Here is a 14,835-nt window from a genome sequence, read left to right on the forward strand (position 1 = left end):
TCCTACCCCCCCATTCCATCCCTCGCCAAACGCCATTCCCGCCTCCACGCAACCTTCCTACCCCCCCATTCCATCCCTCGCCAAACGCCATTCCCGCCTCCACGCAACCTTCCTACCCCCCATTCCATCCCTCGCCTAATGCCATTCCCGCCTCCACGGAACCTTCCTACCCCCCCATTCCATCCCTCGCCAAACGCCATTCCCGCCTCCATGCAACCTTCCTACCCCCCCATTCCATCCCTCGCCTAATGCCGTCTGTCATGGAACCTTACCCTCCCCAGACCCAAGGAACCTGCCCACCCCCCCTCCACAGGCCCAGTGGAAGCTCCCCCCTCCCACAGAACCTTCCCATCCCCAGGGCCATGAAGCCCTCCCCCGTCCCCCGGCCCAATGGAACCTTCTCATCCCCCCCTTCGCATGGAACCTTCCCATGCTCCCTTCCTGGAGCTTTCCCATCCCCCCTCGGCAGAACTACCCCCCGCAGCTGCGCGGAGCCCCCGGGCTTCACGCGCCCACCTCTAACCCCGGGCCCCGCCCAGCCCCTGTTGCAGGCCCCGCCCCTCGGCTCCCTCCGCCCCTGCCTGCCCCGCCCCCTTCCCGGGTCTGGGCAGGCCGCTCCCGCCGCCATTTTGGAGCGAGCGAGCGAGCGAGCCTGTGGTGGCCGAGCCCTCAGCCCCGGCGCTCGGTGACAGCGCAGCCCGGCCGGGGAGCGAGCCGCTGCCAGGCCCGGGGACGTGTCCCATGTCCGCGGCCTTGCCGGCCTCTGCAGCGCAGGGAGCAGCGGGAGCGGAGCTGCGGGCCCGCCGCCGGGGAAGGCCGGGCCCGGAGCAGGTGAGACCCGCGGCTGGTGCTGCCTCCGGCTCTCTGCGGCCGAGCCCCTGCTGGCGGCGCCCCCAGCCTGCCCCGGAGGTGCCTGAGCCCCCCCGGCCTCGGGGCTGTCTGAGCTCCCCAACCTGCCTGCCCCCGGCACCCCCGAGGCGCCTGCCCCCCTGCGCCCCCTCCCCAGGTGTCTTCCCCCCGCGGGCGGGCCTATCCTCGCGAGCCTCCCCCGAGGTGCCTGAGCCCCCCTAGTCGAGGTGTCTGTGCCCATTGGCTGCCCCTGAGGCCCCCCTATCCAAGGTGTCTGTCCCCCCAGAGGGGTCTGAGCCATCATGAGCCCGCCCCCCCAGTGGCTGCCTTCCCCAGCGGCTGCCTTCCCCAGCCAGCCTCCAGTGACAGTCTTGAGCCCCCCCAGGTGTCTGAGTCCGGCCCAAGGTGCCTGCCTTCCTGAGCCCCCCGCCCCAGATGTGTCTGAGCCCCCCTCAGATAAGCCTGTGCCTGCCTCCCCCTTGGACGCGTTAGCCCCCTTCCTTGCCTCTCTGTGACAGCCTGAGCTCCGGAGGTGTCTGCTCGCCTGCCTCCCTGGCTTCCCCACCGTGACACTCCTAGGCCTCCCTCAGTGTGTCTGCCCCCTGAGAGCCCCCAAATGTCTACCCCCTAGCCTGCCTTCCTCCTCCCCCCAAATGTGTCTGCCTCCACAGCGCATCTCTGATCCTCCCTAGATATGTCAGCCTCCTGATGGTCCCCCCCCACACCTGACCCACCTGGATGTGGTACCTCCCCCATTACCCCTCCTACCCAACCCCTGGATCTGTCAGCCCACTACTTCCCACCATGACACCTTCTCAGCCCAGTGTCTGTCTCCCACTTGCAACCCCGACCTGCCACCCTGTGACACCCTGAGCCTCAGATGTATCTGCTTGCCAGGTCCCCAAATCTGATAGTATTTTTCTCCCATCCCTAGCTGAAAGGCACCTGCCTTCCCTGAAGGGGTTCCAGCCTGTGGATGCTGGGGAAGCTAAGTGTCTTCAAAGACATCTCTCTCTACCTCCCCTTTCTCCAGTCATGAGGATCTTGATCCCCAGCCTCAGCCCCAACAATATGCCCCTTCCTGTGTGTTCTTTCTGTCACACCATCCTACTTTCCCGTTGGGCTTTTTAGCTGTATTAGCTACTTCTTTGACCCTTTACAAGTTTTGCTTATTTCAAGTTCACAGCCTAGATTTCATCTTTCAGAAGAACTTCTCAAGGCAAAATATTTATCCAAGTCATATTTGAGGGTGCATAATAAAATATCCGTATTCGTTACTACATCCTGTATATTTGTCCGTTTGAACAGAAATTAGTTTTTTAATTACTGAAACTCACTCTTAATCCTCAAACCACAATTAACTACATGCTACTAAATTGTTTTTGTTACTGTTTTATTTAAAAAATAGCCAGCTGCTTCAGAAATTCCAAGTACCTTTAATTATGAAATTCCTTTTTTTGGGTCTTATTTTATCAAACGTTTTGAGTCTTATTTTATCCTTTTAATATAGGATTTGGGTGAATAATTCTAAGTTTCAGGGTCTTGTATAAAAAGTTTGTTTAAATTTCACTTTTTTCTTGTATTGGAGACATTAAAGCTTGCTTCTCTGGGCTTCTGTAAAAGGTGGTGAGGAAGAGTGAGAGAGAATATTACAGCCTAGCCTTTTCTGAGTCATTCATAACAGTTGACTAAACACTGAAACTGGCAGAGGAGATCATGTTGGCAAGGTCATGTGGAGTCCATGGTCAGTTTGATTAGGAGGAATGAGTGACTTTGAATCTGTATTGCCTAGATTTGAATTAGGGAAGCCATTGGGCTTTGGTATGTATTGTATATATGAAATAACAGTAATACACTACTTCTGTGATTATATAGAAATTGTGGTGGGAATTGTAGCAAGTCCATTTGTGGCTTCAGCCTTGGAACTTTCTTACAGGAAGATTGTATTTCTTGACAAATCTAGTGAAAGCTTCTTTCCTAATTTGAAGGGCTTGTTTTGTACTAGCTAAAGAAAATTAGGAAGTGAAAAAGGAGAAATTAAGACAAGCTTTAAAAGGCTTTGAGGTATTTTCATAATCTTAAAAATATTATATTCATTTTGTTAACCTAGTAAAAGATGAAACTGAAGCTTATTTCCTTAGTGAAACCTTTTCCCTCTCAAGAAGGAAGAAAATTTGTGTTGCATATTTAGGCCACAGTCCTGTAATAAATTAAGAACATAAGAACATAAACATAAGAGAGGCCGTACCGGGTCAGACCAAAGGTCCATCTAGCCCAGTATCTGTCTACCGACAGTGGCCAATGCCAGGTGCCCCTGAGGGAGTGAACCTAACAGGCAATGATCAAGTGATCTCTCTCCTGCCATCCATCTCCATCCTCTGACGAACAGAGGCTAGGGACACCATTCTTACCCATCCTGGCTAATAGCCATTTATGGACTTAGCCACCATGAATTTATCCAGTCCCCTTTTAAACATTGTTATAGTCCTAGCCTTCACAACCTCCTCAGGTAAGGAGTTCCACAAGTTGACTGTGCGCTGCGTGAAGAAGAACTTCCTTTTATTTGTTTTAAACCTGCTGCCTATTAATTTCATTTGGTGACCCCTAGTTCTTGTATTATGGGAATAAGTAAATAACTTTTCCTTATCCACTTTCTCAACATCACTCATGATTTTATATACCTCTATCATGTCCCCCCTTAGTCTTCTCTTTTCCAAACTGAAGAGTCCTAGCCTCTTTAATCTTTCCTCATATGGGACCCTCTCTAAACCCCTAATCATTTTAGTTGCTCTTTTCTGAACCTTTTCTAGTGCTAGAATATCTTTTTTGAGGTGAGGAGACCACATCTGTACACAGTATTCGAGATGTGGGCGTACCATGGATTTATATAGGGGCAATAATATATTCTCAGTCTTATTCTCTATCCCCTTTTTAATGATTCCTAACATCCTGTTTGCTTTTTTGACCGCCTCTGCACACTGCGTGGACATCTTCAGAGAACTATCCACGATAACTCCAAGATCTTTTTCCTGACTCGTTGTAGCTAAATTAGCCCCCATCATGTTGTATGTATAGTTGGGGTTATTTTTTCCAATGTGCATTACTTTACATTTATCCACATTAAATTTCATTTGCCATTTTGTTGCCCAATCACTTAGTTTTGTGAGATCTTTTTGAAGTTCTTCACAATCTGCTTTGGTCTTAACTATCTTGAGTAGTTTAGTGTCATCTGCAAACTTTGCCACCTCACTGTTTACCCCTTTCTCCAGATCATTTATGAATAAATTGAATAGGATTGGTCCTAGGACTGACCCTTGGGGAACACCACTAGTTACCCCTCTCCATTCTGAGAATTTACCATTAATTCCTACCCTTTGTTCCCTGTCCTTTAACCAGTTCTCAATCCATGAAAGGACCTTTCCTTTTATCCCATGACAGCTTAATTTACGTAAGAGCCTTTGGTGAGGGACCTTGTCAAAGGCTTTCTGGAAATCTAAGTACACTATGTCCACCAGATCCCCCTTGTCCACATGTTTGTTGACCCCTTCAAAGAACTCTAATAGATTAGTAAGACACGATTTCCCTTTACAGAAACCATGTTGACTATTGCTCAAGAGTTTGTTTTTCTATGTGTCTGACAATTTTATTCTTCACTATTGTTTCAACTAATTTGCCCGGTACCGACGTTAGACTTACCGGTCTGTAATTGCCAGGATCACCCCTAGAGCCCTTTTTAAATATTGGCGTTACATTAGCTAACTTCCAGTCATTGGGTACCGAAGCCGATTTAATTATGCGTGTGCTTGAAGTTAAGCATGTGAGTAAATATTTGCAGACCTGGGGTGGTCTTAGGGCAGTTTGTCCGAGTTATAGAAAAAAAATTATAAAAACTGATTTTTGCTGTGACTCTTGTGATTTAACACTCCCCCTTCCCCCTCCCCCCGCCCCAACTGTCAGGGCAACTTTTGCTGTCTTGGTGGTGGGAGTTGGTGGTGGTGTTATAGTAATTTCCATAGTAACTGATTGTGATACCATGGCAAATTGGTTTAAGTTTTGGAATGTGCAAAAGAAGCAGATAAAGATCATGCCTTCATTGAAACATCCCTAATAATAAATGTTGGTGCATCAGAATGGCGGAAGATTGGATATGAGCACAATTGTTTTGAAGTTGACTGTTTTTCCTTGTTTCTGGGGTGCTGGATTTTAACTTGTGACTACTGTACTTTATTGTTGTAGAATATGATGATTCATATTCAAAAGTTAGATAGTTGGTGGGGCTTCTGTTTGGGGACCCAAGACAGTATCCTGGCCTGAATCATGGGAAAACTTATTAGGCACTGGAGAAACTTTTTAGTGAAGGGAGAGCCCATAAAGAAGGGATGGGCTCCACTTTAACCAAAGGAGAAATGGATTGCTGGCATAGAAAACTTGTAATGTTTTGGGGGAGTCACTTTTACTTGGAGGTGCAGAAAAGTTGAGAGGTGCTGAAAGGCACTTATGTAGGAAAAAGCCCGGATGCTGGGGATGTCAAATTATGTAAAGGTAACCCAATAGTGAGGAAAAGAACAGAAATTACAGCTGGGCTGGAAGAGAGAGAGAGGCTGCCATCACAGATGTATGTTTCAGTAAAGTAAGGTGTGTCATAGAAGAGTTAAATAAAAACTGGCACATGATTCAAAAATAAAATCTTTAATATCTTTATTCCAGTAGTGTCTAGACTTTTCAGCTTGGAGGCTGAATGTATTACTTTAGGAAAGGTTAAGAGCTGCTATCATTACTTGTTTAGGGGCATAGTCTCTTCCCTTTTGTGGTCCCTGTGAGCAGGGAGCAGAAAACAACCTCAGGTCCCCCCAGTTGAGGATTCCTCTGGTAGAGAGAAGTCACAAGTGAATATAGAGCTGGTAAAGACACCTCTTTCCCTGCACCCTGTGATGCATGGGTTGCATTGGGTGAGGAACTAGCTGGCATGAGTTGCACAGCGGCTTTCCCCAGATCTTGAAAACTGTTCTAACGTGGGCTGAGAGAGGGAATCACATGGTTCTGTACCTATTCTCTTCCCTTCTGATGGCTGTATGTGGGAGGGGAGCCATCCTTTCTATGCATTGCTCTGTGTTCAGGCATAGCCAGTTGAGTACTACCTTGCTGTTCCTGGGGTGCTCACAGTCTGGCAGGTAAGCAGGCAATAAACCCAACCAGAACATCTCACTTTCCCCGGTGATGCTGCAGGTGGCAAGTGGGAGATCTGCTGAGCAGCTTCACCAGGAGTAGAGAGCATCTGCTTAGAGCTCTCCTGGCTCTCATTATTGTGGCTGGTGGGGAAGCTAAGCTCTTTTGATTCCGATTCAAACACTTACATTCAAAAATAGCAGGTCATGGCTCAGGGAAAATATTTAAAATTCATAGTCAACTATACATTTTCTTAACACAGTTGAAGCCTCAAGAGCCCTGGATGGGAGACTACTCTATTTAACAATGTGAGAAGCTTAACAAAAATAGGTGAAGTAGAATGCTTGAAAATGGAAGAGGATCTTGATATTATAGGTACTTCTGAAACATGGTAGAATGCCAACATCCTGGGAGTACTTGTGTATAAAGTGGAGAGATTGGGTCAAAGAGGTGGGAGAGTAGCACTATAACTAAAAGATTCCATAGAATTTTTTAAGATGAAATTTCTGAGTGAAGAGGACTTGGAGGGATACAAATCCCAAGTCATAAGAATACAAATATACTAGCAGAGTTTCTCTACCAGTTTCTAAATCAGGAAGTTGAAAGATTGTACAGTGCTGAGATAGCTCAGAGCTAATACAACTAAATTAATGAGTGACTTCAGCTATCTGTATAAACTGGTCAAATGTTGAGAGACATTTAAACAAGCAGTTTGTCCATATCTTACCCTTAACGGGGTCTCCTACTTATTCTGTGGAGAAGGCAGAGTTCTGTATTTGATTATGGTCTGTGGACTAGGTTACAAATATAAGACAACATACTATCCTTCTCTCCATGGTGAATCTTTCCTTGATATCAATAGGTTTATACAAAGATCAAGGACAGTGTATGGCCCTTAGGTGATAATTAAACTTCTAGTTACTATTATTACTATTTAAATGCCTTGGTTTTTGTCAATATCACTTAGCAGGAAAATATGCAATCTTTTATGACCACTACTATTTCTAAGCCTCTTGTTTCTCTTTCTTCCTTATTGCCCCTTCCCTGTCTTTGTGTGCCCTCCTTTCTTCCCTCTGCAGTTCCCCCTGCCATAGGCTTCTCTCTTCTCTGTTCCATTTGACCTGCTAAAATAATCAGCAATAAAATAGTTAATGTTGACATTAACATGTTGTCATAAGGCTTTAGAATTAACACCTTAGTGAGAGATGCAGGTTGACACACAATTGTTTCAGGCATTATCTGTTTGCAGATTCTGGAAGACTTCACTGTATTGGTTACATTCACTCCACAGTTGGAAGATGATCTTTCAAAACCAGGGATAGAACCAAAACTAATCCCTGCCCCCAAACCAGCAAAAAACACAGATTTTTCAGAATTTGAGTTTGTCACGCAGGCCACGTGAATGCATTAAATGGCCAGATCTGGCCTGCAGGCTGGGAGTGTGACACCATTCCCTTAAACGATTGCTCTTTTGAATAGTTAGTTTTACAAACAAGGGAAGCTACTCTAAGTTTAGTCCTAAATAACGCACACGTTGGCGCAAGAAGTAACTCTAGTAGAAACATTACATAGCCATGAATAGAGTGTAACTAAGGTCAGCATCTTTATGGGAGGGATCATACCAAACATGAACTCTGCGGGGAGTTGAGAAAAATTAAGACGCTAGTTCAAAAGAACCTGAAGTGAAACATAAGGAAATCAAAATCTTTAATCTGAGCATGGAGAAGATAAGCAGCTGGTGACAACTAACTAGTATTGTCTCACTGCTTCCTTGTGGTCCTCTGTCCTTGTTGTATCTGTTGTCTCTCATCTTAAACTTAGATTATAAGCTCTTTGTGGCAGGGACCATCTCCATATTGTGTTTGTACAGGGTCTGGTACAATGGGCCCTGATCCATGACTGGGGTCCCCAGGTGCAACCTCAATGCAAATAATAAGTGATAATCTTAGGCAGTCATGAACTCATTCATACCCCTACACAAAAAGGAAACAGGAAGGCAAGAGAAAAGAACATTATGGTTAAGTGGCAAAGTTCAGTAGGTTATTTAAGCCATACAGATAGGGCTTGAAAATTCTACTGGGCTGTGCAAATAGGAAGCTTTTTTAAGCAAGTGCTATTAGATTCTGTAGAAGTTAAGCTTTTACACCTCTACCCCGATATAGCACGACCCGATATAACATGAATTTGGATATAATGCGGTAAACAGCGCTCTGGGGGGGCAGGGCTGTGCACTCCGCCGGATCAAATCTAGTTCAATATAACGCAGTTTCACCTATAACGCGGTAAGATTTTTTTGGCTCCCGAGGGTATATATCAGGGTAGAGGTGTATTTTGAAACAAAATAAAACTGAGTTTCTAACCTTTATGGTTGCAAAAAACAAAAAAACAACCCTTTCAAACATGAATCAAAAGTAACCTGTGCAATCTGTCTTCAAATTTAAGACAGCACTGCTTCATACCTCTGCTGCTGCTCCTATCTTTGCCTGGTTAAAGCAGAGTAAAAATACCAATCAGTCTTGTCAGTTTTCATTGCTTCTGTTCATAACCCTGTGGACAGCAATGAAATTGACAAGTATTAGGTCAAATTGATTCTGGTTTTGTTTAGCAAAGCTAGGAGTAGCAGTAGCAATAGAGACAGATACTGGAGCTATTTTCTGAAAGAAGGATTAAAAAATGGATGTTGGGGGGTGGGGTTCAGTAGTGGAGTTCCTCCTACTCACCCTCACAATGCCCCAGGAGACCGAGGGAGGGAATAGCAGTGAAATTTTCAATGTGTTCTGGCCCTGCCTCCTTTGACTCCTCTGTCTTTGGCAGTCTTATCTGTATTAGCTGAAAAAATACATCTGAGGTAACTATATCCCCAGTATGTTCTAATGAAAACAAATTCAGATTAAATATTTTAGCTTCACTTTAGTGGCTTTATCCTTTTTACTTGCTCCCTTTACTTCCTGGGAGGCCAGCAGACCACCGCCAATTATTTCACAGGTTTCTTGGTTCTTATATGAATAATTTCTTGTTATTTATTGTCTTTAGCTATTGCTCTTCCAGTTCTCTAGTAACCCTGCAAAATATCCTCAGACATTGTAGCTACTATTATTTTTTCCTTTCGGTTGGTCTCATTTTGGCCAGTCTTCCACTTTTTGAATGGATACCTGTTAGCATGCTTAAACGTTAGCCAGCTCCTACTAGCCCAGGAGTTAAGCCTACTAACTATCTATAGTCCGAAAGACTACTTTCCAAAGTCGCACTCCATGCAATTTAAAATAGTTATTTGCCATTTACCGGGAACTTTATTAATATTCTCAATCATCTTTCTGTTTAATAATTTTTTTAAAAGTAACTTTTGCATCTTGACTTGGTTTTGTTATATCTATTTTCCCTTCTTGTCTTCTCCTTTTTTTCCGTTTTCCTATAACAGATCAAGCTGAATCTTTTCCAGAGTTGTTTCTGTGTGTTCCTCTCTTCGTTTGCTCTCCCTCCACCCTTTTACATATCTTTCTTTAAATTATGCCCTCCACCATTTCCCCATGTTATCATTATATTTTCTGTCTCCCTTTTCTGGCACTTGTCCCCTTCAAATCAGTCTCTTTCCCAATGCCTTACTTTTTTTTTTTAAATAACATATCCCATCTGTCTCACACCTTCATCTCCACTCAGAGGGCATAGAAATTTCACTAAATACCAATAGCCAGAGAACTAAACTTACTGTCCAAAGGTTCATATGGAAGATGGGGACCCCGTTGTCCAAGTGTGATAAGATAATTTGGAACTCTAGCTACTAGAAAAGGTAAGGATATGGAGAGTCCTCCTAGAATGATGTCCGTGAACTCTGCTCAGTGGCTCCCATCTTTTCACTTCAGTTTCTTGCTAGGCATTGGATACATTTGAATGCCTACAAGAAATTGGCCAACTGATAAAAGCTATGTTGAGCGTGTCAAGAATATCCTGTATTTATGTATAACCTTTTTATATGATTCAGCACAATTAAGTTGTGCACTACTTACATTATAAGCTTTCTTGCATATATATGTGTACAACATGTTTGGATTCCTGATCCTGACTGAGACCTCTAGGTATTATTAAAATGAGGGCTGTCAAGTGATTAAAAAAAATCGCGATTAATTGCACTGTTAAACTGTAATAGAATACCATTTAAATATTTTTGGATGTTTTCTGCGTTTTCAGATGCATTGATTTCAATTACAACCACAGAATACAGTGCTCACTTTATATTTATTTTTTATTATAAGTATTTGCACTGTAAAAAAACAAAAGAAATAGTATTTTTCAATTCACCTAATACAAGTACTGTAGTGCAATCTCTTTATCATGAAAGTTGAACTTACAAATGTAGAATTATGTAAAAACAAACCTGCATTCAAAAACAAAACAATGTAAAATTTTAGAGCTTGTAAATCCACTCATTCCTACTTCTTGTTCAGCCAATAGCTCAGACAAACAAGTTTGTTTACCTTTGCAGGAGATAATGCTGCCTGCTTCTTGCTAATAATGTCACCTGAAAGTGAGAACAGGTGTTCTCATGGCACTGTTATAGCCGGCGTTCCAAGGTATTTATGTGCCAGATGCACTGAAGAGTCATGTGTCCCATCGTGCTTCAACCACAATTCCAGGGGACATGCATCCATGCTGATGACGGTTTCTGCTCGATAACAATCCAAAGCAGTATTGTCTAATGCATGTTCATTTTCATTATCTGAGTCATATGCCACCAGCAGAAGGTTGATTTTCTTTTTGGTGGTTTCAGTTCTGTAGTTTCCGCATTGGAGTGTTGCTCTTTTAAGACTTCTGAAAGCATGCTCCACATCTTGTCCCTCTCAGATTTTGGAAAGCACTTCAGATACTTAAACCTTGGATCGAGTGCTGTAGCTATCTTTAGAAATATCGCATTGGTACCTTCTTTGCATTTTGTCAAATCTGAAAGTGTTCTTAAAAGGAACATGTGCTGGATCATCATCTGAGACTGCTATAACATGAAATATATGGAAGAATGCGGGTAAAACAGAGCGGGAGACATACAGTTCTCCCCCCAAGGAATTCAGTCATAAATTCAATTAATGCATTATTTTTTTAACGAGTGTCATCAGCATGGAAGCATGTCCTCTGGAATGGTGGCCGAAGCATGAAGGGGCATACAAATGTTTAGCATATCTGGCACGGAAATACCTTGCAATGCCGGCCACAAAAGTGCCATGCAAATACCTGTTCTCACTTTCTGGTGACATTGTAAATAAGAAGAGAGCAGCATTATCTTCTGCAAATGTAAATGAACTTGTTTGTCTTGGCAATTGTGTGAACAAAAATTAGGACTGAACGGACTTGTAAGCTCTAAAGTTTGACATTGTTTTGTTTTTCAGTGCTGTTCTGTAACCAAAAAAAATCTACATTTGTAAATTGCACTTTCACTACAAAGAGATTACACTACAATACTTATATGAGGTGAATTGAAAAAACCTTTTGTTTATCATTTTTACAGTGCAGATGTTTATAATAAAAAATATACACTTTGATTTCAATTACAACACAATTTAATATATATGAAAATGTAGAAGAAAATACAAAATATTTAATAAATTTCAGTTGGTCTTCTATTGTTTAACAGTGGGATTAAAACTGCTATTAATCGAGATTAATTTTTTTAATCAAGATTAATTTTTTTGAGTTAATCGCATGAGTTAACTGTGATGAATCGACAGCCCTAGTTAAAATACAAATAAATAAATAATCTGTGAAACCTTATTGTCTTATTTTCTCCCTTATCCTTCCTTCCTTTTGCTCTCATGCTGTTTGTGGTAATCACTTATTGCACCTTATTTCAAATTAGATTGTAAGCGTGTTAGGTCAGGGTCCATATGTTTTTCTATAAGTTTGTGCAGTGCCTAGCACAGTGGGGCCCTGATCCTTATCCTGACATGGGCCTATGGGCATTACCATAATACAAATGCCTAATAATAATAGAAGCCCCAACTTTACCCTGCTCTGGCTACTGGGAGAAAGAGCATTAAATAGTGACAAGTCGCCAGGACCAGATGATGCACATTCATGAATTCTGTAGGAACTGAAGTAGCTGAGTTGTTGATAAAAATATGTGATTACAGTAACTCCTCGCTTAACGTTGTAGTTATGTTCCTGAGAAATGCTGCTTTAAGCGAAATGATGTTAAACGAATCCAATTTCCCCATAAGAATTAATGTAAATAGGGAGGGTTAGGTTCCAGGGAAATTTTTTTCGCCAGTCAAAAGACTATATATATACACACATACACAGTATACGTTTTAAACAAAGAATTTAATACGGTACGCAGCAATGATGATTGTGAAGCTTGGCTGAGGTGGTGGAGTCAGAGGGTGGAAGAGGGTGAGAGGCATTCCCTGGGAAATATTACTGCTAAATGGTGAACTAGCACTTGGCTGAGCCCTCAAGGGTTAACACGTTGTTAATGTTGCCTCACACTCTACAAGGCAGCACGAATGGAGGGGAAGACACACTGTGTGTGTGTGTGTGTGTGTGAGAGAGACGAGCATTGCCCCTTTAAGTACGCTGACCCCACTCTAAGGCCTGGTCTACACTAGGGGGGTGGTTCGATCTAAGGTACGCAACTTCAGCTACGCAAATAGCGTAGCTGAAATCGAAGTACCTTAGTTTGAATTACTTACCCGTCGTCACAGCACGGGATCGACGTCCGCGGCTCCCCCATCGACTCCGCCACCGCCGTTCGCGGTGGTGGAGTTCCGGAGTCGACGGGAGCGCGTTCGGAGTTCGATATATCGCGTCTAGATGAGACGCGATATATCGAACTCCGAGAAATCGATTGCTACCCGCCGATATGGCGGGTAGTGAAGATGTACCATAAGTACACTGGCTTTTAAAGTGGATCAGCAAGTTGAGACAGCAGCTGCTGCCGCAAGCTCCTTCCATCCTGAGCCCTATCATATTCTCCCCCCCCACCTCCTCCCGGGGAGATAGGGTAAAGGAATGGGGTGGAAGGGGACACCCTGACATTATTCCCCCCCCCCCCGTGCACATCAAGGAGGAGGCTCCAGGGAGCAGCTCAAGGCAGAGGGCAGGAGCAGCATGGCAGTAGGGGAGGGACAGCTGAACTGCTGGGCAATTGATAGCCTGCTGGGCAGCTGCAGCCCAGGGAACTTAGGGGAACCGGGAACTGATGGGGGGGCTCTCAGTCCACTCTGGTTCCAAGCCCCCACCAACCAGCTCCAACGGGCTGCTCTTTCTGCAAGCAGTGGACAAAGCAGGTGGCGGCCAAACAGCATTGTAAGGGAGCATTGGGCAACTTTAAACGAGCATGTTCCCTAATTGATCAGCAATGAAACAATGTTAACCAGGGTGACTTTAAGTGAGGAGTTACTGTACTTATTAATGTTAGCTCCTATACCAGAGGATTGGAGGATAGCAACTCTTACATAAAGGCATTAGGTGTGATCCTGATAGTTACAATCCAGTGAGCCTTACTATAGGGAACAGTGACATACATTTATGGAAACAATAATTAAAAATAGTTAGAAACATGGCTTGAAAAATGTTCCTGACATCTACTTGTCCAGAGGTTAAATCTACTATGCCTGTTGAGGAAACTTGTGGTATTGTCCTCAAAATGTGCGTATTTGATTTCCATTGGCACATCTGCATTCTGCCCCCTCACCCACCCATGTCTCCTTAAGAGATCAATTGTTCCTTCCCAGTGTATCATTTTTATTCCTCAATCAATTTTGTCACATTTCATTTCAATCAGTTATGGTCCCTACAAAAAATAAATGTCATCTCCTAATCAATCAGTACCTTGGGTGTGGTTGCTGCTGCCATCCTCCCATACTGGGTGTGTTGGTGGCCCATGGCCTCCCAGCTTCTGCTTCTCACTCCATTTCATAAAGTAGTAGCATCTCAGAGGGCACTCTACTCCCTCCCCTCCTCTTAAAACAGCAATACCTGGGCTGCTCTTATCCTGCCTCCACAGGAGGGGACTACATCTTTTTAATTCCACTTACCTGGACAAAGCTTCTATTCACTTTTGAATAAGTGGATTTTTCAAGCACTTCATATAAAACACATGAATGAACATAATATAGGGGTGAACGAGCACAGCATCTGTGCAGGAAGATTATCTCCAATTTATTTGAACCTTTGAATGTGTCAGTAAAATAGTGAATAAAAGAGAAGCAATTGATGTGTTTTGACTTTCAATAAATGTTTGACAGAGGGCATCACAAGAATTAGTTAAGGTAACTTAGTAGTCATAGGATGAGAATTAAGTACTGTCATGAATTAGAAATTGGCTACTAGACAGAAAACAGCTTTCAGCATGGCAAAAGGTTATCAGTGGGAAACACTGATCTGTAAAAGCATTAGTGCATTTCATGTATTAATTTATGATCAGGAAAGTGAGTTAATGATTTAATAATTTTTGCAAATGGCAAAAATTATTTACATCAGTATGATGACTGAGAGAAACTCAAGGACCTAATGAAACTAGGTGGATTGGCAGCATGATGGCACAATAATTCAGTGTTGACAAATACAAGATAATGTATGTAGGAAGGAAAAAATATTAATCATGTATGTTATTGGGTTGAAATTAACTGTAATCAGTTGAGGTGGGAAAAAGATGGGCAGCTTTATGAATATATGTTCTTAATGTGTGGAAGCAAAACAAAATGTTGATGTATAAAGAGAGAGTGGGGTGGAAAATAAGTCTGAAAATAGCAAAGTGCCATTATATAAATTGGTGGTATGCTCTCACATTCAATACAGTGTTAAATTTTTCTGTTTCAAAAAGATGTAGTTGAA

General features: G+C 43.2%; 1 protein-coding gene across 1 annotated transcript in view; it reads left to right on the top strand.

Moving 5' to 3' along the window:
• The first annotated feature begins 660 nt into the window (after window positions 1-660).
• Window positions 661-14,835, top strand: part of PPP6R2 (protein phosphatase 6 regulatory subunit 2) — a 156,543-nt gene continuing 142,368 nt past the window's right edge. Inside the window, exon 1 of the mRNA XM_044990735.1 lies at window positions 661-831. The gene's annotated coding sequence lies outside the window, so the exon portion shown is untranslated. The remainder of the gene's footprint in view (window positions 832-14,835) is intronic.

Source organism: Mauremys mutica, chromosome 1 (assembly GCF_020497125.1).
Source record: "Mauremys mutica isolate MM-2020 ecotype Southern chromosome 1, ASM2049712v1, whole genome shotgun sequence".
In the NCBI taxonomy this organism is placed as follows: Eukaryota; Metazoa; Chordata; order Testudines; family Geoemydidae; genus Mauremys; species Mauremys mutica.